The sequence below is a fragment of the Trachemys scripta genome, chromosome 8, assembly GCF_013100865.1.
Source record: "Trachemys scripta elegans isolate TJP31775 chromosome 8, CAS_Tse_1.0, whole genome shotgun sequence".
Classification (NCBI taxonomy): domain Eukaryota; kingdom Metazoa; phylum Chordata; order Testudines; family Emydidae; genus Trachemys; species Trachemys scripta.
Genome location: NC_048305.1, coordinates 18470753 through 18493922, shown reverse-complemented (window position 1 = coordinate 18493922; position 23170 = coordinate 18470753). Strand labels below are relative to the sequence as shown.

At 42.1% G+C, this 23170-nt stretch overlaps 1 protein-coding gene across 2 annotated transcripts in view; it reads left to right on the top strand.

The window, feature by feature from the left end:
- JAKMIP2 (janus kinase and microtubule interacting protein 2) overlaps positions 1 to 23170 on the top strand; it is a 109848-nt gene that overhangs the window by 33971 nt on the left and 52707 nt on the right. The window lies entirely within an intron of this gene.

Sequence of the window (23170 nt, the reverse complement as noted above, 5' to 3'; positions counted from 1 at the left end):
CACAAGTGGAGTTCTCCCATTTCGTTCCCTTCATTAGGGTTTGCCAGTTTTTCATCCTCTCCACCCAAATTAGGGTGATATGCCCCTTATTCTCTCAAATGTACGAAACCCACTTGTGTGAAAACACTATAAGTAGGCACAGCCAAGATGGCACAACCAACAGCAACTGACTATAACAACTCACCCATCATAGGTTATCACTGAGGATAGAACTCAGGATTTTAGCAGCAAAGTACAGCCTCTACCATTTAATCTAAGAGAGTAATTCTGTGATCTAGCAGCAGTAGTAGACACTTTTTCTGTATGTGCACCAGTCAGTACATTACAAAACCAACAAAGAGCTAAAGTTGGAAAGCAACAGTAAAAAATAATAGAATAGAGCAAATGCCAAATAGAAGAAGAACTAAGTAAAGAATAGAAATCAGAAGGAAAATAACTGAGGTGCATCATATCTGTTGAAAGGGAAAAGAACAGAAAATTACAGAAGACTGGAGAAAAGCTGTCAGTAGATTTGCTCAACCAGTCATATTTCTCTTTTACATCTAATGCTGAAGATTACAATGTACTTTCCTCCAGGCACTTCCTTTTTTATGGCTCATTCTGCTCGGGGAGGTGGCACAGCATTGTCTGCACACTCAGTGCTTGTCATACTATGGGAATAATATTTGCCTCAAACTCTGGAGACGTAAATAAAAATAAACTTCCCCTGCCTGTTTCTATTATGTAGCTGAATGTGAATTGATCCAGGAAAAGTCTGAGACTTTTAATAGATTAGCAATGCTAATTAAGTGTAAGTGCAGCTATGATCTCTCACCGATAAATTCACCACGCCTTGCAGCAGTGTGTTAATATTTCTCATAAGAAGCACAGCAAATGCTGCAGGGAATTCATTTAGATTTCCAGGGATGCTAGTGTTGCCACAAATCCAGGACTTGCTTTTTAGTCTAGCATTTTATGGGTAAATTCTGTGTTAAAACAGAATCTTGCGGCTTGCTGTTGTGTCCAAACTGAATTTATCATGGTTTGAGGAATGGGCTTAATCCTGTAATTTTGGACTGAAATGTCCACATGGGATTTCTGGAAGCACACAAGTATTCCTATTTTGCGGAGCCGAAAGTTCTCATGTCTCCAGAGGGCTCCTGGAGTAATTCCCACTGATTACCGTGACACACACTTGTAGAGGGCACAGCTGATCTCTAGCAACTTTCAGTGTTACTGCATGGTCATGGCTGTAGTAGATGTTATTGTTATTAGTCAGTTTCCTTATAGGGATTTGGCAGACCCGTCAATTGCTGGAGATGCTACCGCTATTTAAAATGATGAAATGTTGGTGAGGGTCCCACACTGAAGCTTAGGAGTGTAGTGAAGATTTTTTAACGCCCTTTATTTTATTTGTATAACGCCAACATTGTAGTGTGCTGGGTACATTACAGTCAGGGCTATAGACTAAGGCCCAGATCCTCAATGTTCTTGAGGCACCTAACTCCCTTTGAGAGTCTGGAGCTAAATCCCTTCCCAACAAGCTTAAAACCTGATATTGCGTGTTGCTGAGCATCCTTCTTTCCCATTGGCTTATTTGGAGTTGAGGGCCCTTAGCATTTTTCAGGAGGTACTCAGCAATGGGTGGGATTGGGCCCCAAACACATCCTTCCCCAACTACAGACTGCAGAGAAAGCACTTCTCAGTAATACCATTGGCTCTGTGTCAAGCCCCTTCACCCATAATTCAGCACAACACATTCCAATGCACCAGGTGCGCTATTCTTTCCTCGCTATAGAAAGGGGGTCAGCAAGAAAGCCTGGGAGAAGCAAGAATTTGGAAATCCTGCGCCTGGAGTTTTTCAGGATATTGGCACGTAATTCAAGTTTAAGGCAGTAAGAGCATTACAACGAAGAGCTGAAAATTCACAGTTCCCTTCCCCCACTCCCACGCAGACAAGAATAGGCCAGTTTGACAGGTAAAAGAACAGCTTTCAAATGAAAGAGTTGACTAATCCTCTTTAGTTTGGGTGCCAAAGGAGTCACTTTAAGGCAGCTATTCCACACAAACACACACACCCATACAAATAAATTACACTTCTAATGAACTCTTAATCAAACCTTTTCAATACACTTATAAGTTTGCTCAAGCTAATTCACAAACCAGGCAATAGTGCCTAGGGGAAGCCATTTAGAATTGCAAATTGCAAAAACGACTTTAGATTCTCAATAGTAGACTGGCCACCTTGCTGTGGTAATGCATAATATATTTCCTCCTGTTGTGGAAAGCTGCCCCTGTACCAGTGCAAGGCCTCTGCGGTAGGTAACTAGAGCATGGTCACTTTGGCCTTTGGAGTCTGATAGGAAGGGCATAATTTCAGGGAGACATGGGCAACATGAAATTGTGGCAGTTTATGTAAATGCTTTTCACTTTACAGTAGTTGCCTGATTTTGAAGGTACATCAACGCACAATTGCTAATTGCTCAGGCTTTGCTTGACAAGGTGTATTGTAGGTGCTGTATGATTATTCTAATTTAAACACCAAATTGATTGTTTTTGTATAGCTTAATCTGAACATCAGCTATTCAGAATCATACTAAATTATTATCTTGTGTATAAATAAACAAAGAACCTGATCTAAACAGTATTGAAGCCAATGGAAAATTCCCCTTGACTTTAGTGGGCTTTAGATAAGTACCATAATGAATAGGGCTGTCAAATGATTAAAAAAATTAATTGTGATTAATCGCCCGATTAGTCGCACTGTTAAACAATAATAGAATACCATTTATTTAAATATTTTTGGATGTTTTCTACATTTTCAAATATATTGATTTCAATTACAATACAGAATACAAAGTGTACAGTGCTCACTTTATATTTATTTTTGATTACAAGTATTTGCACCGTAAAAAACAAAAGAGGACATGCTTCCATGCTGATGACAGGCTCTGCTTGATAATGATCCAAAGCAGTGCGGACCAACACATGTTCATTTTCATCATCTGAGTCAGATGCCACCATCAGAAGGTTGATTTTCTCTTTTGGTGCTTCGAGTTCTATAGTTTCTGCATCTGAGTGTTGCTCTTTTAAGACTTCTGAAAGCATACTCCACACCTTGTCCCTCTCAGATTTTGGACAGTACTACAGCTTCTTAAACCTTGGGTCAATTACTGTCGCTATTTTTAGAAATCTCACATTGGTTCCTTCTTTGCATTTTGTCAAATCTGCAGTGACAGTGTTCGTAAATCAAACATGTACTGGGTCATCATCCGAGACTGTATAACATGAAATATATGGCAGAATGTGGGTAAAACAGAGCAGGGGACATACAATTCTTCCCCAAGGAGTTCAGTCACAAATTTAATTAATGCACTATTTTTTTAATGAACATCATCATGGAAGCATGTCCTCCAGAATGGTGGTTGAAGCATGAAGGGACAGATGAATCTTTAGCGCATCTGGCAAATAAAGACCTTGCAACGCCGGCTACAAAAGCGCCATGCGAATGCCTGTTCTCGCTTTCAGATGACATTATAAATAAGAAGCACGCAGCAGTATCTCTCGTAAATGTAAACAAACTTGTTTGTCTTAGTGATTGGCTGAACAAGAAGTAGTACTGAGTGGACTTGTAGGCTCTAAAGTTTTACATTGTTTTGTTTTTGAGGGAAGGTATGTAACAAAAAAATTACATTTGTAAGTTACACTTTCATGATAGAGATTGCACTACAGTACTTGTATGAGGTGAATTGAAAAATACTATTTCTTTCATCATTTTTACAGTGCAAATATTTGTTATAAAAATAATATAAAGTGAGCACTGTACACTTTGTATTCTGTGTTGTAACAGCAGTCAATATATTTTAAAATGTAGAAAAACATCCAAAAGTATTTAATACATTTCAATTGGCATTCTATTGTTTAACAGTGCGATTAATCACAATTAATTTTTTTAATCACCGTTAATTTTTTGGAGTTAATCGCGTGAGTTGACTGTGATTAATCGACAGCCCTAATAATGAACCAAACTGCTCTCAATTACCAGTGTAAATCTGGAGTGACTTTATTGAAGTCACTGGCCATTCCGCATCCTTCATACTGCTAAACACAGAAGGAATGATTTCCTGGGACATACACAAGGTCAGCCTCACAACATTTTCCAGTCCCTGCCCTTGGGGATCCAGGGGGATCTAATCCTTGAGTTCTATTTCAAGGTTACTTGCTGAGTAACTTTGTGCAAGTCACTTAACCACTCAGTCCCTTACTTTCCCCTGCTGTCAAATGAGTACTAGACCCATGTAAATCTTTAGTTATGGAACCTGAAATCTAACAGAACCCACATGGCTTAGGGTTTCATTACAGGGTTCACAGTACTTCTGAAGGAATCCGGACCTGATTTTGAGCAATGTGAAACCAATTTATGATTTTTCATGATTCCAGTCTGAAACCAGGTTAAAAACAACTCTGCAGTTTCAACTAATTTTCCCTTCAAAGCAGAACACAGCAGGATGAAACTGAAGATCATCCTGGTTTGCAAAAACTCCAGTGAACCAACCTCACTGAGTTTCATGTGGCTCTCACAATCATATTTACCCACCTCTCCATGATTAAATAATGCTTGCAAAGAGCTCTTGAGAGCCTAGGAAGGAAGGCGTGATAGAAGTAGTACAAATCTGTGGCCAGCTAAGACATTACAGCCCGGCAGGGCTGGCTCCAGGGTTTTGGCCGCCCCAAGCAGCCCAAAAAAAAAAAAAAAAAAGCCGCGATCATGATCGCGATCTGCGGCAGCAGTTCGGCGGGAGGTCCTTCGCTCCGAATTGCCGCCGAATACCTGGACGTGCCACCCGCCTCCGGAGCGGCCGCCCCAAGCACCTGCTTAGGTGCCTAATTCTCATTGAGTTCAATGCGCCTAAATACCTTGTGAATGTGGACTGTTTTTTTGTTACTGTGCTGCACACCAGTACCACTCAGAAGTTCACAAAGGGGATAGACCTCAGAGCCATCTGCTTCAAAAGCACAGAAGAATCTACTATAAACAGTATAGGACCTATGGCTCAAACTGGATTAGTTTTAATTCTATTCTATAATGGCCAGTAGTGAACATATATACTAGGATTATACACAATACTTTTATAATTGGGGCTCAATCTTGCTCCCTTAAAACTCAATGACCATGCTGCCTCTAGTTTGAAATGCAATTGGGCTGTAAATCTAAATAATAAAGCTGGCATATGAGTCACTGAAATATCTTACAGCAGATTATTTTTATTTGCATTGTACTGAATAGTCTACACTACTGAGAAAATATTTACTAGCATTTTAACTACTATTCTTTGTGTCTCTCTATAACTCTCTGAAATGATAGGCCATTTTTTTGGTGCAAGAAACTGAAATTTCATTTGGTTGCATGAGAATTCAAAACCTAACATTTTTGCACTGAAGTTAACGAGCTACATTACCTTTGCTGGTGCTATTAAGAGACACATCTATTGAAAAGAATATGTCTTATTCCTCCTTTTATTTGGAGACATTTATATTTATGGCTATCTAAGGGACGTTCTCTCCTAAACAATAGCCAGCTGCATTGCTGAAGCATGACCTTGTAGATAAAGGTGATTACAAGTAACAAAACACAAAAGCTTTAATAAAAGAATAAAAAATAATGGCCAGATGTTTCTGTAGGAGGGGAAACTGCTCAAGGTGATAGATTTATAATCAAATTTCTCAAGGATTGTGCTCGAATTACTAAAATTGCCATTCACCCGGTATCCTGAATAAAAACCTGTGTCTATTACTGCTCCTATTTTTACTGTATTCCTAAAATATTGCTGTTTAGCTAATGGAGACTCATTATTAGTGGAAGCAATGCTGTTCTTTTATATGGAATGGTTCAGCTGGCTTTTGTTAACTCCGTTCACACTCCTAAAATGTAATATTTCAGCCTTTGCTAGATGTTAAAAGGTATTTATTCAGGAAATTAAATAAATCGTTTAATGAATGAGGTGTTGGGGAGGGAATGCGAGTATGCTGTAGAAAACACCCCCATACACATTCGGCCATATTATGAAAGGTCCTCGGTTCCCATTTAGGTACCAAAATAAGGACCAGGTCTTCAAAAGTGCACTGGCAACTTTTTTGGTTCCTAACTGGGAGCTGAGCACTTTTGAAAATTCTGGGCTTATTGTGATGACATGGGACTAACAGGTCATACACCAAACGACCATCTTATAGACACACGCAGTGATAACAGCAACACTGCTCCATGGATAAGAAGTAAGACCAGAGGAGGGAGTCGGCCTCCCCTAACCGTACCTAGAAATTGACCTTTTTGGTAGCCGTTATGTTTTCCATATACAAACAAGCCAACTACAGCTTTTATTTGTATATTAATGAAAACAATAAACGAAGAAAGAGCAAATGACAATATGAGACAGAGAGAGCAGTGTGAGCCATTGAATTGGCTGACAACATTGCCCTCATTAGCAGAAGAGCTGGTCAGAATATGGATGCTAAGGGAGTTTCAGTGGAAAATTTTGAGTTTTTGGCAAAAAAACAAAATATTTTGATTACGAAATGCCACCACAATGCCCTGTGGGATTGTATTTTGGGTGCCTTATGCTCCCATTTTCCTCTCTAGGACTCCCCATTGGTGAATCATGACTAGGGTTTAGGCTCAAATTCATCCCTGGCATAAAAGGCTGTTCTTTAATTTCAGTAGTGCTGGAACCACATACAACACGAGGGTTGAATTTACTTTGCAGAGTTAATTTTCTTTAATGACCTGGAAATGGTTAATACCTTTTTCAAACCTTCTGCCTGCAGCCATCTCAGATGTGTGATGGTGGCAGTGCTGTAATTGCAAGTCTCCACTAATCTTTTGCTATCTTCCTGGGCATACAGCAACTTCAGAAACTTTTAGGGCATCAGCCTCAAGAGAATTACTTGTTATATCCAATTCCTGCTTAGAAACCCATCAGAAAAGTGATATACCCCTTGGAGTGCCCCATCCCCAGCTCTATTTAATGTGGCAAATCAAAAGCTTTTGTTGCAGGCATTTCAGAACAGGTAGATGGTAATCAGCATTAGTTTCAATGGGAAAAGGACCGGGGCCCTTCAGTGTACACTGTTTACATTGATGGATGAAGAACAGTTGTGTATTCATCAGTCAGCATGCCACACTTGACATCTGTCTCATCCTTACGTTTTACAGTTTTCTCCTTCTTTCTGTCGCCAGTGAAGGCACACACAACACTGATCACCCATTACTGTAACACCACCCCCATGTTTTCCCTATTTAATATCTACAGATCAACTAAAGCATCCTTTAAAAGGCTTTTAATATTGCGTGTCACTTTTGGTTTGATAACATTTACTTTTTCTCAGTATTTTGCATGTCAAACAGAAATAAAATAACAAACAGGAAATTATCACTGTGAGATCAAATGAATGGATGACACACAGTATTTGCTGGAACAATCCTTCAAACTTATGTCAGTTTTCCCATGGTGCCAAAAAGAAATTCCCACGCAAAATAATGCACCCCTTACTTACTAATTTACTATTTATTATTGTACAGTGCTAGACACCTCAGAGCACAGCTAGGAAGAGAGAATCTTTGCCCTGGAGAGCATACAATCTGATATTGGACACGACAGTGCCTATGGGGATAATGAACAGTACAGGCGTTAAGGTGACAAAGGAAAAGAGTCACCAGCAACACTATCACACAGTTACTCAGCTTAGTCATGTACATGACATGGTTGTTCAGCAACAGAGGATAGGTAGGGAATTTTTATTTGTATAAAGGTTGAAATAATTGCCTCACATATTGAGGATGGCATGGAGGATGGTGAGTCTTAAGGAAGGATTTGAATGAGAAAATGAAGAGAGGAATGTACTCAGACATGTATAACCAGATGTGCTGGGGTCCCACTGGTTCCACCCGTTCCACCAGCCTGGGTTTCCTATCTATGCCAGACCCTCAAGCCTTCTCTAGCACACACACAGGTAAGGCCACACCCAGTTGCAAACACAGACTGAAATAAGCTGTGTGTGGAAAGATTCAGCTCGGGGATTTACTCAGCAATCACTTGCACACTTCCTTTGGAGAGTAAATCCAAAATAATATTGTCTTGCGCTGTATAGAAAGATCTGCACAGCGCAAGCTCATAAAAATTTGCCCTCTCCCTCAATGTGGAAAGAGATATGCACAGCTTTTGGGCTCACCCCCCTTCCCCCAGATATGAACTGCACAAACTGGGTTTTGAAATAAACTAGAAATAAGTTTCTTAACTACAAAAGGTAATTTTAAAGTGATTATAAGGGATAGCAGACAGAACAAAGCAGATTACTTGAGCAAATAAAACAAAACACACAAACTAAGCTTAACACGCTCAAGAAACAGGTTACAAAATGTAATTTCTCACCCTAAATGTTGTTTTAGGCAAGTTGCAGAGTTTCTGTAGCTTAGAGTTCCAGTTATTTCTCTTAACACACTGGACCCCTGTCTCAGCCTGGACTCAGCCTCTGCCTTTCCCTTCAGATGTTTTTAACAATCTTCCTTCTTGGACAGGGAGGCAACAGAGAAGAGTCCTGTTCGCCTGACTCCCCAGCCTTAAATAGAATTTATATAAGGCAGGAACCCTTTGTTTCCAGTGGAAAAATACCAGCAGTGTCCATGGTGGTACTCTGTACCAGGTGACATCATCAGATGACCCTGCAGGGTCAAAGCAACATCCCAGGAAGCTCCTTAGGGAGATTAGTATCTTCAAAGTTCTATTGTCCTTCTTAACTGGCTCATTCAGGCTGATTGCCTACTGACTGCTGGGTCTTCCCCCAAATACACACACGGTTGTAATTGTTACAAATTCAATATTCCTAGCCTCAGATACAGAAATGATACATGCATAAAAATTGGATGAACACATTCAGTAGATCATAATCTTTGCAATGATACCTCACATGACCCATCTTGCATAAAACATATCTTAGTTATGCCATATTCATATCATAACCATATTTCTATTAAGAATATGGGGTGTAACGTCACAATTAGAGATGGACAGACTTTTAGGAAATATGGATACAAGCTTTAAAGCTCAAGTAATAACTAAAATGTAGCGGCAGAGGTGGTGAAGAGGAAGTAGATGAACAGGAAAAAGGAACACAATTTGCACTGTCAAGGCTGCTTCCCCACTTTGAACTTTAGGGTACAAATATGGGGGCCTGCATGAAAACTTCTAAGCTTAACTACCAGCTTAGATCTGGTCCGCTGCCACCACTCCCAAAATGCTAATTCCCTTCCCTGGGTAGCCTTGAGAGACTCTTCACCAATTCCCTGGTGAATACAGATCCAAACCCCTTGGATCTTAAAACAAGGAGAAATTAACCATCCCCCTCCTCTCTCCCACCAACTTCTGGTGGATCAAGATCCAACTCCCTTGGATCTAAAAACAAGGAAAAATCAATCAGGTTCTTAAAAAGAAGGCTTTTAATTAAAGAAAAAGGTAAAAATCATCTCTGTAAAATCAGGAGGGAAAATAACTTTACAGGGTAATCAAACTTAAAGAGCCCAGAGGAATCGCCTCTAGCCTTAGGTTCAAAGTTACAGCAAACAGAGATAAACACTCTAGCAAAAAGGTACATTTACAAGTTGAGAAAACAAAGATAAAAACTAACACGCCTTGCCTGGCTGTTTACTTACAAGTTTGAAATATGAGAGACTTGTTCAGAAAGATTTGGAGAGCCTGGATTGATGTCTGGTCCCTCTCAGTCCCCAAGAGCGAACAACCCCCAAAACAAAGAGCACAGACAAAACCTTTCCCCCACCAAGATTTGAAAGTATCTTGTCCCCTTATTGGTCCTTTGGGTCAGATGTCAGCCAGGTTACCTGATCTCCTTAACCCTTTACAGGTAAAAGGATTTTGGAGTCTCTGGCCAGGAGGGATTTTATAGTATTGTACACAGGAGGGCTGTTACCCTTCCCTTTATAATTATGACATGCACAATGGCCCAAGGTCATAAGCAGCAAAATAATACATAATAATTGGAGTGACTGTTGGCAAGACAGCTATCAAATCATACAAAGAAAAGAAGTCTTTAACCTGGGCAGTGCAGTACATGGTATAGACACATCAGAGTGCCCCGACAGCTTGGCTTAGGGCAAGCATCCATTTTCTCAGTGCCTTTTGGCTCTAAAGAATCAACAGTGCCTTTCTGGATTCAATTTCATCCACCTGAATTGAAACCTCACCCTCTGAGGCTGCCCCACAGGACTGGAGGGTAAAGCTGATAGCACACAGAAGCGTCAATGCTTCCTTGAAACAGAGGGCAAGGAAGAAGCAAGAGCAATAGGAAAAGCAAAGAGAGAATTCAGTGCACTGAGTCAGGAGACAGTAAGTGAATCTGAGAGATACAGTATGATCATGTATGTGCCCATTGGAGCCATTGACCATAGGCTGAGATGGGTCAGAATTGACACAGAGGCCCAGGGCTAAAATCAGAACACAACAGCAAGAAGAACTTTCCCCTCTGGGGCCCTTCTGGCACATTTCCACAAATGTTTGTGCGGCGTCTTGCTCAGGGGCATCGGTCTAGGAGAAGTACTTGGAATAGGTCAAAAAAGGAGAACTGGCTTTATCAAAATCACTTAAGAAAGAAGTCTAATGAGCCCTGAGAAAATGACAGTGACAAAATAAAAAATCAAGCGACTAATGATGACAATTTCCCCGTTTGCCGGATCACTTATGTTTGAAACTGGAGGCTACAAATCCTATATTCTGATTGACTGAGTAGAGTTCGATAAATTCTGATGATCTTAAGGACAGTGATAAGAACTTTGTTGTGGACACCCAAATATGGAGAGGAGAGGAGATGAAAACGCAAGAGTGTCTTATTCTTTCTGTTGGTGTTCGCATGTGCGTGCTTTTGCACATGTCTACACAAACTCTGCTGCTATCTGCTCTAACACCTGGTAGTATTTATGTATTCTAGTCCTAACGCTGTTCCCAATTTGCTGAAATGCTGAGCTGGCATTTTGGCAGGTACTTTCTTTCTTTCAGTAATCACAGAAGCACAGAAATGACAGATGGGAAAGATCAGTTAGGTCCCACCTAGTCCTTCACCCATCCAGCAGTGTTGTTTTTACTATACTCTCAAATACTTTGACCAGTCCTGTTTCAAAATTACCTACCTGACAGCAGGTCCCCGTCATTCCCACCTGGACACTCTCCCACCATTAGGACCTCTTTCTTGATATGCTTCTTCCTGAATGATCCCTAATGTAAGTATCTGGGAAAGCTGCCAAAGGAAATATCACATCAGTGCAAAAAAGGATTTGGTTGCCCTATTTTTTCATTGGATATTTTTCCTACCTGTCCCTACTCAGCTACTTCTTTTTGCATTCTGCCCTAAGCAGCATTTAAACCGCATAATGGTAGCACTCCAGCTGAACACTGATCCTACAATGTCTGAAATGAGGCACAATTCCTAGTAACAAGAGCTCCCTGGCACACATCACACCAGAGTAACACCAATTGTCACTTGAGCAACAAGCACTTGGATTTTCTGTGCACCTCGTGGTGGGCCCCAGTACCCTTTAGAATTGTCATCTCAACAGAATGTAATTACCTTGAGTGAAAAAAACACTAAGAGAGATTTTGGATCCCTCTGTGCCATTGACTTCACTGCATAATGGTGCGATGATTGGGGGAGGGAGCCATTTGTGCACGCAACAGCCTCCTTCCACATGCACAGAGTGTGATAAAACTTTAAAGACCTTGGGCCTGATTCTGCACTCAGTTACACCAGTTTTGTAACATCATAATTCCAGTGGAGTCACACCAGGGCAAAAGAGGATAAACCCCAGATCTCTTTTTACTAAAGGAGAGAATAATTCAGTTAGGTGAAAGCAAGTAATTTGAATATATATTGAGACGTTTATAAGCGCCCACAAAGAGGATGCACAAATTGCTTGACTCAAAACATGCTAAGACTCCCTGTGAGGGATGAGCTCACACACCCCAGGATCCATTTGCTAAATTTGGGCTATGTACAGAATAACCTCAGATAATTACTTGTAGATTTCAACAGTCCCACATGGACAGAGACCCAGATGAGGCCTATTGATAATGTTGTTTAATGCTGTATCTTTCTTCAGACCTCAGGTGGTATATCTGTTAAAATTCCACCAGTCCTGCATGAAAAGAGTGTCCTTTTCTTTACAGGTACTCAATATTACTCAATTAAATTCATCCTGCCAGGCAGGAAATCCTCAAATGGTCAGGTAATTTAAAGGCCCAAGACTACCTGTGACGTCCTTTTTATGTAATTTATATGTACGTCTTGAATAGTTTCCTTTTCCCACTTTAGTTCTGCTTCTGATGCTCTGCAGACTTTCAGTTTTCTATTCTTAGAAATGTCATCAAGGTCAGAATAACACTTTGTACATCACCTTCCTGGTATTGCTTATTTAAAATCAAGTTCCAGGGAATGCCTTTTTTAAAAGGGACACTGTCAAAATTGAGACCCCAAAAATGCCTCCCTCCTTCCCCAACCCACATATTGACCTTCTCGGCTCTCACAAGCAAAGCAAGGTCATATTGGGAAGACACTTGGCTGGGACCCTTCCTAGAATAGTGAGGTGTGCTTTACAAAGCAATGCTGCTGATGTGGTAGTTGGCACTCTTCTGTCTGAATCGACACTGAACCATTCTCCCAGCACAGTGGATGGCATTTGTTAAAGTGATGTAAAACCAAGGTCTTGACTAACTGTGATCATTAGTCGCAATTGGATACGGTGTTCTTCTTCAGCTCCTCCCCTAACAGTTTTGTGGTGTTGATGTGTGCTTTTAAACAGCTGCTGTATATCAGATCAGAGGTGGCTGCATTTTAGTGATGGATAGCTGGATCTTCCTATGCTTATAAAGTGTCTTTGAGATCCTTTAGGATAAAAGACATTGTATATATGTAGATATAGACCCATTGAGCTAAATTGTGAGTAGCCATGTGCAAGTTTACTGGGGGCAGGGAGAGAGGAGATAGTGCTTCCCTTTTTATGCACATGCCCAGGAGGCTCTTCTGAACCCACCTCGCCCACATGTGCCTGATCATGTCAGGAGTACATGCCTGAAACTCCCATTGACCTCCTAGGATGATTGGGCATCAGGATTGCCCTCTATGATGAGATAACTGGCTCTGTGGATATGGGGAAAGCGGTGGACGTAATATACCTTGACTTTAGCAAAGCTTTTGATACGGTCTCCCACAGTATTCTTGCCAGCAAGTTAAAGAAGTATGGATTGGATGAATGGACTATAAGGTGGATAGAAAGCTGGCTCACCTGCTCGCCCCCTGCTCACTCCATCCCCCCTCCCTCCGTCGCTCGCTCTCCCTCACCCTCACTCACTTTCACTGGGCTGGGGCAGGGGGTTGCGCTGCAGGAGGGGGTGTGGGGTGCAGGCTCTGGAAGGAAGTTTGGGTGCGGGAGGAGGTGCAGGATCGAACTCTGGGAGGGAGTTTGGGTGTGGGATGGGGTGAGGGGTGCAGGCTCTGGGAGGGAGTTTGGGTTCAGGAGTGGGTGCGGGATCTGGGATGGTGTTTGGGTGTGGGCTGTAGGCTGGGTCAGGGGGTCGGCACTTACCTGGGGTGGCTTCCAAAAGAGACCGGCACACCCCTCTGGCAGTGGCTCCTAGGCAGGGGGTCCAGGGAGTCTCTGCGCACCGCTGCCCACAAGACCCGGCCCCGCAGCTCCCATTGGCCACAGTTCCCAGCCAATGGGAGCTGTGGAGTCAGCACTGGGGGCGGGGGCAGTGTGCGGAGACCCCCTCCCCAGGGGCTGCAGGGACTTGCTGGCCGCTTCCAGTAGCAGTGCGGAGCGAAGGCAGGCAGGAAGTCTGCCTTAGCCCCGCTGCACTGCCAGCGGCAGCGGCGGCCAGGGGCCCCAAGGCCCTTTTAAATCGCCCGGGCCCCGGACAATTGCCCTTTCCCCCTCCCCCCATTGGTGGGCCTGCCTCCTGAGGTCTCTTCCAACCCTAATCTTCTATGAGTCTATGATTTCAAGGACTGCCAAAGGCTAGAACCAGCAGCAGTTTTCAGTGGCTAGCAGAGCTAAGAGAGCATAGCAGGGAGGACACACTGCATCCTTTTAGCTGAAAAAGGGGCAGCCTCTCTCAGCAGGGAAGTGTCGTGTGCACTAGAAATTCAGGGCCGAATTCTCCTCCCACATACACCCAGCGTAGCTCTACCAATTTTAATGGTGTTATTCCCAGTTTACATTGGTGTAAGTCAGAGGCACTCAGATTTTAAACGTAAGGTTGCTGTTACTTTAAGGGATGGAGGTTATATTTGGAGTCCTTCAGCCTTAACAAATTCCCTTTAGAAAACAAAACATGTCTTGGGCAGCCACTGAATTATTTGAATGAGAAAATTCTGCTTGTGAGGCAGAATCAATTCCAGGGCTTCGCTCCCTCAGAGTTATGATTGTTTGGCCTTCCACTCCCGGCAGTTCAGGAGGAAAAAAATATGCCTTGTCAAGCTGAAGTGCAGATTCCATCCCATTGCCTCTCAAGCCCACCACCTCCACAGCAATACGTTTCTGCAGCCTGGCAGGCAGTGACAATTACCTCCATTTGTTTGTGTGTAAAAATCACAATGGACGACAGGGCAGCCATGTGGGACATTCAATTCCTGTGTTTTCAGACTCTCCCCGATGCGCTCATTGTCTGATATTGGCAAGACTGCACAGCAATTTGTCAGCCCCAGCACCAGGAGACAAGAGGGCCCAAGCCTTTCACAGACATCCACCAATAGGATGTGTGTTCTTTTTCGTCCAGATGTTTTCTTATTTTTGCATCATTTTGAATGGGGATATTTCATTATCAATCTTTAAAAAGAATCATTGGGAGACATCTGGCTTTCCCCCCCACTTACCCAGTACTTTTCTTTTGTTTGTTGTCTGGAAAACACTGAATCCTTGCAAAACCAGCTTTACCACACATATCAGTGACCTATCCTGTAACACCAGATAATAGGTCCAAATTCAGGGAAGCACTTAAGCACATACTTTGAGCATGGGTGTGTTCCTGATAGGGATGCTTTCCAGTTGGATCCATAATGAGTGATTATCTTTAAGTCTTAAGCCCTTCCCTCTTCCAACCTAAAAGTTTATATGACAAAATTTTTATGTCTCACATTAATATTTAAGAATTCTATACATTCTCAGCCAGACAAGGACAGGCATTGGCAGCCAGCAGGCCTACAGCACAGCAATATCTGACATACCAAAGCAGGCATGTAAGAACAGGGAAGTGCTTATAAAACCTTCCCTTATTCTATGTGAAAGCAACTTCATCGTGGATTTTGCATCTCCAGATACTCTCATGATTTCACAGTTACAAAATATCAAGGACCTTTTAAATAGCATCTGCAAGACATGCCCAAAGCAACTGATGTTTGAAAGCCAATTATAGTGGCACTTTTTTCTATTCCCCCAGTATTTTATTTTATGTACTTATATATAAAACTCCCCTACATTACAAGAAAGTGATTAAAGTTGCAGTCAAACATTCCAAAGTTAGGAAATGACAGATTTAAGATTGCCTGTGCAACCTTAATTTGACCCCCCTTGTGCATATGCATCATGGTAAAGGCTTTAGTTACATAGCTTCACTCAGAGCACAGAATGGACAGTGCTCACTTAGGGTACATCTACACTGCAAACAATACCCAATAGCCATGAGTGTCAGAGCCCAGGCAAACTGACTCAGGTTCGTGGGGCTCACATTATGGGGCCCGGGTTCTGAAACCAGCCAAGGGGTCTCAGAACCCCGGATCCAGCCCAAGCAGGAATGGCTACACTGCTATTTTTAGACCTGTAGCGCCAGCCCTGCGAGCCGGAGTCATTGACCCAGGCTCTGAGACTCGCTTCCATTGGCGGGGGAGAAAGAGTATTGCAAAGTAGTATTCAACTTTTTGTTTTCTTCTCATGTTCATGGTGTGGCCCCATGTCCTATTTACTGCACACTACTCAAACCCTGTTCAAAAGACAGAATTACTCGTTTCTTCATGGCCTTTTCAATGGCACTCATCATTACAGTATCCAAGTGCTTCCCAAATACTAATGGATTTATTTTCACAACACCCCTGTGAGATTAGGAGGTATTAGTATCCCCATTTTACAGGGAAACCGAGGCACAGAGCGGTTAAGGTCAAAAATATCCACTGATTTTGGGTTCCCAATCTGAGACACATATAACCTGATTTTTCAGCGCACTTTGAGTTATTTGCCACTTCATATGTCAAAGCTCAGCCTCCACTGACTTCAGTTGCAGCTGTGAGTGGTCAGTACTGCAGATCAGGCCCCAGGGTCTCAAGTCAGACACTCAAAAATGAGGAACACACCATTAGTGATCCCCTTTGAAAAGTTTAGTTCAGGGGTTGGCAACCTTTCAGAAGTGATGTGCCGAGTCTTCATTTATTCATTCTAATTTAAGGTTTCGTATGCCAGTCATACATTTTAACATTTTTAGAAGGTCTCTTTCTAGAAGTCTATAATATATAACTAAACTATTGTTGTATGTAAAGTAAATAAGGTTTTTAAAATGTTTAAGAAGCTTCATTTAAAATTAAATTAAAATGCAGAGTCCCCGGACCAGTGGCCAGGACCCGGGCAGTGTGAGTGCCACTGAAAATCAGCTCGCGTGCCGCCTTTGGTTGCCTACCCCTGGTTTAGTTCAAGTGACTTGCCTGGCATCACACTGAGCCCTTAATGAGGCAGGGGCCTGGTAAAGAAGAGAATATGTGACCATGTAATTAAAAATTGTGTCATAATGCATACGCACAAGGGAGCCCAAATAAGGTTTTCACTATTCAGGGTTCTCAGCACTGTCCCAGTCTCCCCCACCAGTTCCATTCTCTTCCTGCACATGTTCCCAATCTCCCAGCCAAATGATTATCAGTTCCCTTATTCCAACCCCGCTCCTTGTCCCTGGTCCCCTTATACAGCCAGTCCCAGTCCATGCCTTCCTGGCTCCTCCTCCTCCCATCTGTATCTCTCCTGCTCCCAGCTTTGGGTAAGCTAGTCCATGCTCAACTTTTGCTGTGTAGACATACTCTTATTGACAATGAGGGTCTCATCCTTTGCCTTGTAGAACTCCCATTCGCTTCAGTCGGTGTTGGATCAAGTCCTAAATCACAAACATGTCCTAGCTGGTACATTGGATTACTACAATATCATTCCTCCTGGAAGCCTGCATTCAAATACTGCTTGGGACCCATGGAGTTTGATTGCCTGTGTTATATGTGTAAACATAACAAGATCAGAACCGTGCTGCAGTCTATTTGTAGTATCAACATATAGGACAGTCTCAAGCTAGTCCCTTGAGGATATGTGTCCTTGTCATCAGCACACCATGCAAAGTGAAACAATACATCTTTTTTAGCAGATTCAATTCAGTAGAGTCCTACAGGTATTACAGGTCGGGTTCAAGGTACACTGACAGATCTGTATGCTTATGCCTTCATGGTGCAAATCCACCTCACTCTGCAGCTTTTTGGAACTATTATTTCTGACGGTCTTCACTTCAATAAGCCCATCATTTCTCCCTACATTTTGTAATTAAAAAAAAAACCCAAACAGACAGAGCTTGTTGAAAAATGTTCCACAAAACATTTTTCTGTCAGAAAAGGCAGTTTCATCAAAATGGAAACATTTTGTGGGAACTTGTCAATTTTGACAAAATCTTCAACAGGAAAAAGACAAAACAATTTGTTTAGACATTTTCATTTTGTTTTCTGTTGTTTAAACATAATATATTAACTATAATGATCATAACATATTAATTATAATGATGTTATATTATTATCAAAAATGAAGCACTTCAATATTATCCAAAGGAAATATTTTGATGTTTCAGAATTTTTTAGAATTTTCATTCCATGGTAAATTCTGAAATTTTGAATTTTGACAAAACAAATTTTGAAATGTCAGAATTTCCTGCAGAGTGTACATTCCAATTTCCCCCACTTTATTCATGAATAATACCATGCCCTTCTCTAATGACCCCTCTCAGATAGGGGATTATTATCACCCCTTCTTACAGATCCAGAAATTGAGGCATAGAGGGTATGTCCATACTGCAATGTAAGCCCAGCGTTCAAACTCAGGCTCACGCCTAACCCCCCTTCCATCTACTCACAAATTGCTCTTACCTAGAGTTAGGACCCACCGGATGGAGAGTCTAAGCCTGAGGATACACCTATATGGGGAAAAAAACTTCCAGTTAAGGGTTCCAAAGCTCAGGCTCCAGCCTGAGCCCGAATCTACACAGCAATTTTTAGCCCTCACAGCCCAAGCCCCACGAGCCCAAGTCAACTAAGCCGGTCCAGCTGCAGCTGTGCCACAGGTATTTTATCCCTTTGTAGACATACCCTTAGTCAAGCCCTATTCCTTTGCAGTGTAGATGCAGTCCCACTCGACTCGTGCTCTGAGAGTCCACCAAAAGTATCCCAGAATCAGGACCAGCTCCAGGCACCAGCAAAGGAAGCCAATAGAAAGGGGCAGCACTCCGTCCGTTATTGGGGCGGCACGTCCAGGTCTTTGGCAGCAATTCGGCGGCGGATCCTTCAGTCACTCTCTTCTTCTTTGGCGGCACTTTCGCAGCAGATCAATCAGGTTTTTCCTTTTTTTTCTTCGCTGCTTGGGGGAGTAAAAAAGCTGGAGCCAGCCCTGCCCAGAATCCCACGGGCCAACTTTCTTTGTCCTCTGGACAGTCAAGTTTGGTGGACAGTCAAGTCTTCCCTCATTGCACCATGAAGAAAGGACTAGGGCAGACACATTTGGGGAGAGCTCTAGGAAGTATGGGATATGGGCAGTTGGACTCAGGCCCACATAATGCAGTGTAGATACTAGAGCCCCAGGTTGGGACCCAGGGTTCAACAATTCCTAACCAGGGGTTACAAATTAGTGTGGATGCTCAAGCCATAGGTTAACGAACCCATAGTCTGCTCACTCAAGTTCTATTAACCCTGGGCTTACATTGCAGTGTAGACATACCGAGAGAGGTTGAACGTCTGACCAAAGGTCACACAGAATACGACTGGCAAAGTCAAGAACAGAATCAATATCACCTGATTCCTGTGATGTGCTTTAAGCCTACAAAGTTATCCATCCCTCAGTCCTCCCCACAACGTAGGGTATAACAAGTGAGGCAAAGAACAAGTATGACAGGAGCTACAAGTAATGAATCCAAAGCTCCAGGGATAGTCATGTAATTTGAAATATTACAAGGGAGAGATACTGTAGGCCCAAACTGACCTCTAACTAATTTCCTGCCTATCTAAAGTTCTTATTTCTCTTTCCAATGTCCTTGTAATACAGTATTTTTCATATTTGCTTTTTTCCCCCTCCAAAACAGCTACTTCTGCTGGGTTTTTTCCCCTCTTTAAATACAAGGTTGAATGCCAGCAGCTAACTCTCATTGATGACCTTTTAATAAACAATCCAGTCGGAACGTGCAAGAGTAGAGAAAGAATTTTGATAAAGAAACCGTTCTTTTTCAGTCCTCTACGGGATGGTTATGAACAGCAGTAAGGAAATAAGGATTTTTTTTTTTTTTTAGATTGAAAGGAACACCCTTTCCATTGTACTGTAGCCATGTCAAGCACCGCTGAGAATTTTGCCAGCTGCTGCTCATTTAGCAATAATTTCCTTTTTTTAGGCACATCTGACATGTTCTAAGCTGGCCTGTGAGAGAGATCTTTTCCTTGTTATTGGTAGATTGCAGCTTCGTTTTGATTGCAAACTGCTCATGATGACAGGCTAATTGCCATTCTGGCCTGTCGGACGAGTCAAAAAGGGTGCCACAAAGGCAGCTTGGCAGGCTGCTATTTCACGCCCCGAATTATTCCTGTTCCACTATCCAGACTACTTTATGGAGACTACTTGGTGGGGAATAGAATGAATCAGATTTCTTTGGTTAGTGATTATTAGTGCAAGGCCATATGCTTTTACTTTGTTTGTGTAAAGCAAAAGGGGTTTCTGAGACTGGGGAGACAGCTGAGCTGCATGTAGCCAGATTATTTCAGTGGCCCAATTACCAATGTTAATTTTGACGCAGCATCTCTGAAGAAATGGGGCCTTGAAATATTATTTTAAGAAGGGAATTTTATATGCTGCAAATACAGTAAAGTATTTCACTCTTAGATACGTATGGTGGGGCTTAGCCCATGGGATGTGTGCAGCGCTCCTATGGATAGCAATAGGACAGCTAAGCTTGTAGGGTGAGCATAATATCACGGGCAAGCCCAAGATGTTCTGAGTGAAGCACTTTACCCATGCTAATTTAGGCCCCAATCCTACAAAGATTTCTGTGCATGTTTAACTTTACACAGTGTGAATAGTCCCATTACTCACCATTGGAGCTGTTTGAAAAATGGAATTTCCGTCCCAGGGCTTTGATTCGGAGTACCATGATGTAATGGGATGACAGTCTATGACCTGTATTATGCAGGAGGTCAGACTAGATGATCTAATGGTCCCTTCTGGTCTTAAAACCTAAGAACCAGTGGTATGTATCAGGGCCGCCCAGAGGGTTCAGGGGGCCTGGGGCAAAGCAATTTCGGGGGCCCCTTCCATAAAAAACAGTTGCAATACTATAGAATACTATATTCTCGTGGGGGCCCCTGCAGGGCCCATGGCCTGGGGCAAATTGCCCCACTTGCCCCCCCACCCACTCCCCGGGTGGCCCTGGAATGGAAATGCTGACAGACGAACTGTAGAGGGATTTAGGGCTCCACTACAAGAAAAGGTGCTAACAGAGGGCCTTGGATTAAACTGTGTGGTACACTTTGGGGTACATTAAAGCACTGTAGGGTAGGCTCATCTGTGGCTATACATTGAGTTCGGCTGAACAGGTAGTCAAGATGATGTCTGAGCTGGTTAATACAAAGTGGTGACCTTACTGAAAACATGAATGAGATCAATGAAAAGAGTAGCACAGACAGGTCAGTCAGGAATTATGAGCTAATGTGATTTAACAAGTGCTTTAAGTCTTCATTTCAGTCTCCATCCCTGCATGGGATGAATTGATGCCTGACAAGAAGTTACCTAAATTTTGTCAAAGTCCAGCTAGTGAGCAACGGAGAGACAAATGTTTCAAGATTTTTGACAAAGGAAGTGTTGGACTGGCCTGTGATTCAGACCTGTCCTATCACATTTTCTTGTAATTGGGTTTGGACAAAGCTTGACTCTTTCTTATTCTTAATCTCATTGACATAGATTGAAAGGTGAACACCATCACAGAGTCCTCTACCTAGCATTATACTATCACACATGGGCTCTCATTCTTTGGGACAACAGGATGCAAATTTCTCTAAACTGGGTTCTGAATTTGCACTCATTGATTTCATTGGCAGTTTTACCTGAGTAAATATAGAGCGAAGCCCTAGGATTTGTCCCACTCATAATATTGTACACCTAAGTCGATGAGACCATTCACAGGCAGTCAGTCCAAAACACCAGGCCTTTATTGGGAACATAAAGCTTTATGTCAAAGAATCTCAAAGTACTTTGTTATGTTTATTTAAGCCTCACAATTAGACCTGGGCAGGAAATGTTTTTCTCGCCCTGTGGATATTTTCAAGAGTTTGAAGCTTTTTCCGATCTTGAATAGGGATGGAAAGGCAAAATCTCAAAAATATTCACGAATCAATTTTTTTTCCATTTCAGGTCAGTCGAAACATTTCATTTCAATCATTTCAGAATGTTTCATTTTGATTTTAACCTTTATTCTTTTTTAACCTTTTTCCCCTGTCTAATTAGCTTAAATTTTGAAATGAAAAGTTATTCTGAACTGAAAAACCTGAATTTTTCACTTAGAAAATGTCAAAATGAAATATTTTTGACCGTTTTGAAATTTTTTCGAGTTGGGAAATTCATCAAACCCAGCTCAGACTTGCAAACAGTTTCAGTTTTAACGAATTTGCATTTTTGATGAAAAAATTACTTGTTGAAAAATTCCCAACCAGCTTTATTCACAATGCCCTTGTGAGACAGGTTAATATTATTATTTATTATTATTATTATTATACCCCTTTTACTGATAGGGAAAGTGAGGCTTAAAATTAAGTGAACTTTCCAAGATCATACAGTAAAACACTGAGTGGAAGGGATGGGATGGGAAAAGAACACAGGAGTCATTTATCACAATCCCTGATCTAACCACAAGACCACATTGCCTCTCTTCAGAACTGCCTTTGATCTGGAGAGGTCAGTTTTAACCTGACTCATGTTACTGTAAATTTTCTTAAGTGCTACTGCAGACAGACAGTCTAGCCACAAGGTTATCTGCAATATGTATTCAATAGATATTCTTAACTACTTTTATAGATTAGACTATAGCACAACTCAACACTCTAAATCTGTCTCTGCATTAATAAAACAGTGACAGTGAAATTCACCAGGTATCAAAATGTTTGTATCAGAAATGCTGCCACTTCTCTTTTACAGGCACTGGTAGTTTATTTGTTTATTCTGGACTTCTAGCAGAGCATGTGACTATCACAGATTATGTATTCAAGGTCTCTGAAAACTGTCTCTAGCATGATTAAGACAAGAAAAGGCAACAGGTCGTCACTGAACACTAAGAATTTTGTGCAGTTCAAGTGCTAAACTGCATGTCTGCATGCCCCAAATATTCATGTCTCCAGGGATATTTCAGTTATTCTCCAAAGAGAATATCAACCAATATCATTATCAACCAAACTGTTTCCACCACCAGTAGGCATGGCAGCTAAATCAAATTCAGAGAAAGGCTGTAAAGTGGACAGAATGTGGCTGCTTGCTTCCCAGCACGTTGTTACCTTTGCTAATAAAATAAATACTATTTTATAGCAAGTATTCTGAATGTTATTCTACTGCAGTACTTCTGGAGTTTGAAATCCCAGTTACCGCTTATTATAATCATCTGTTTGCAGGGCCGCCCAGAGGATTCAGGGGGCCTGGGGTCTTTGGCGGCAGGGGTCTTTCCGCTCCGGGTCTTCGGGGCACTTCGGCGGCAGGTCCCGGAGTGAGTAAAGGACTCGCTGCCGAATTGCCGCCGAAGATCCGGAATGAAAGAAGCCCCTGCCACTGAATTGCCGCTGAAGACCTGGAGCGGAAGAAGCTCCAGGTCTTCGGCAGCGGGTCCTTCACTCC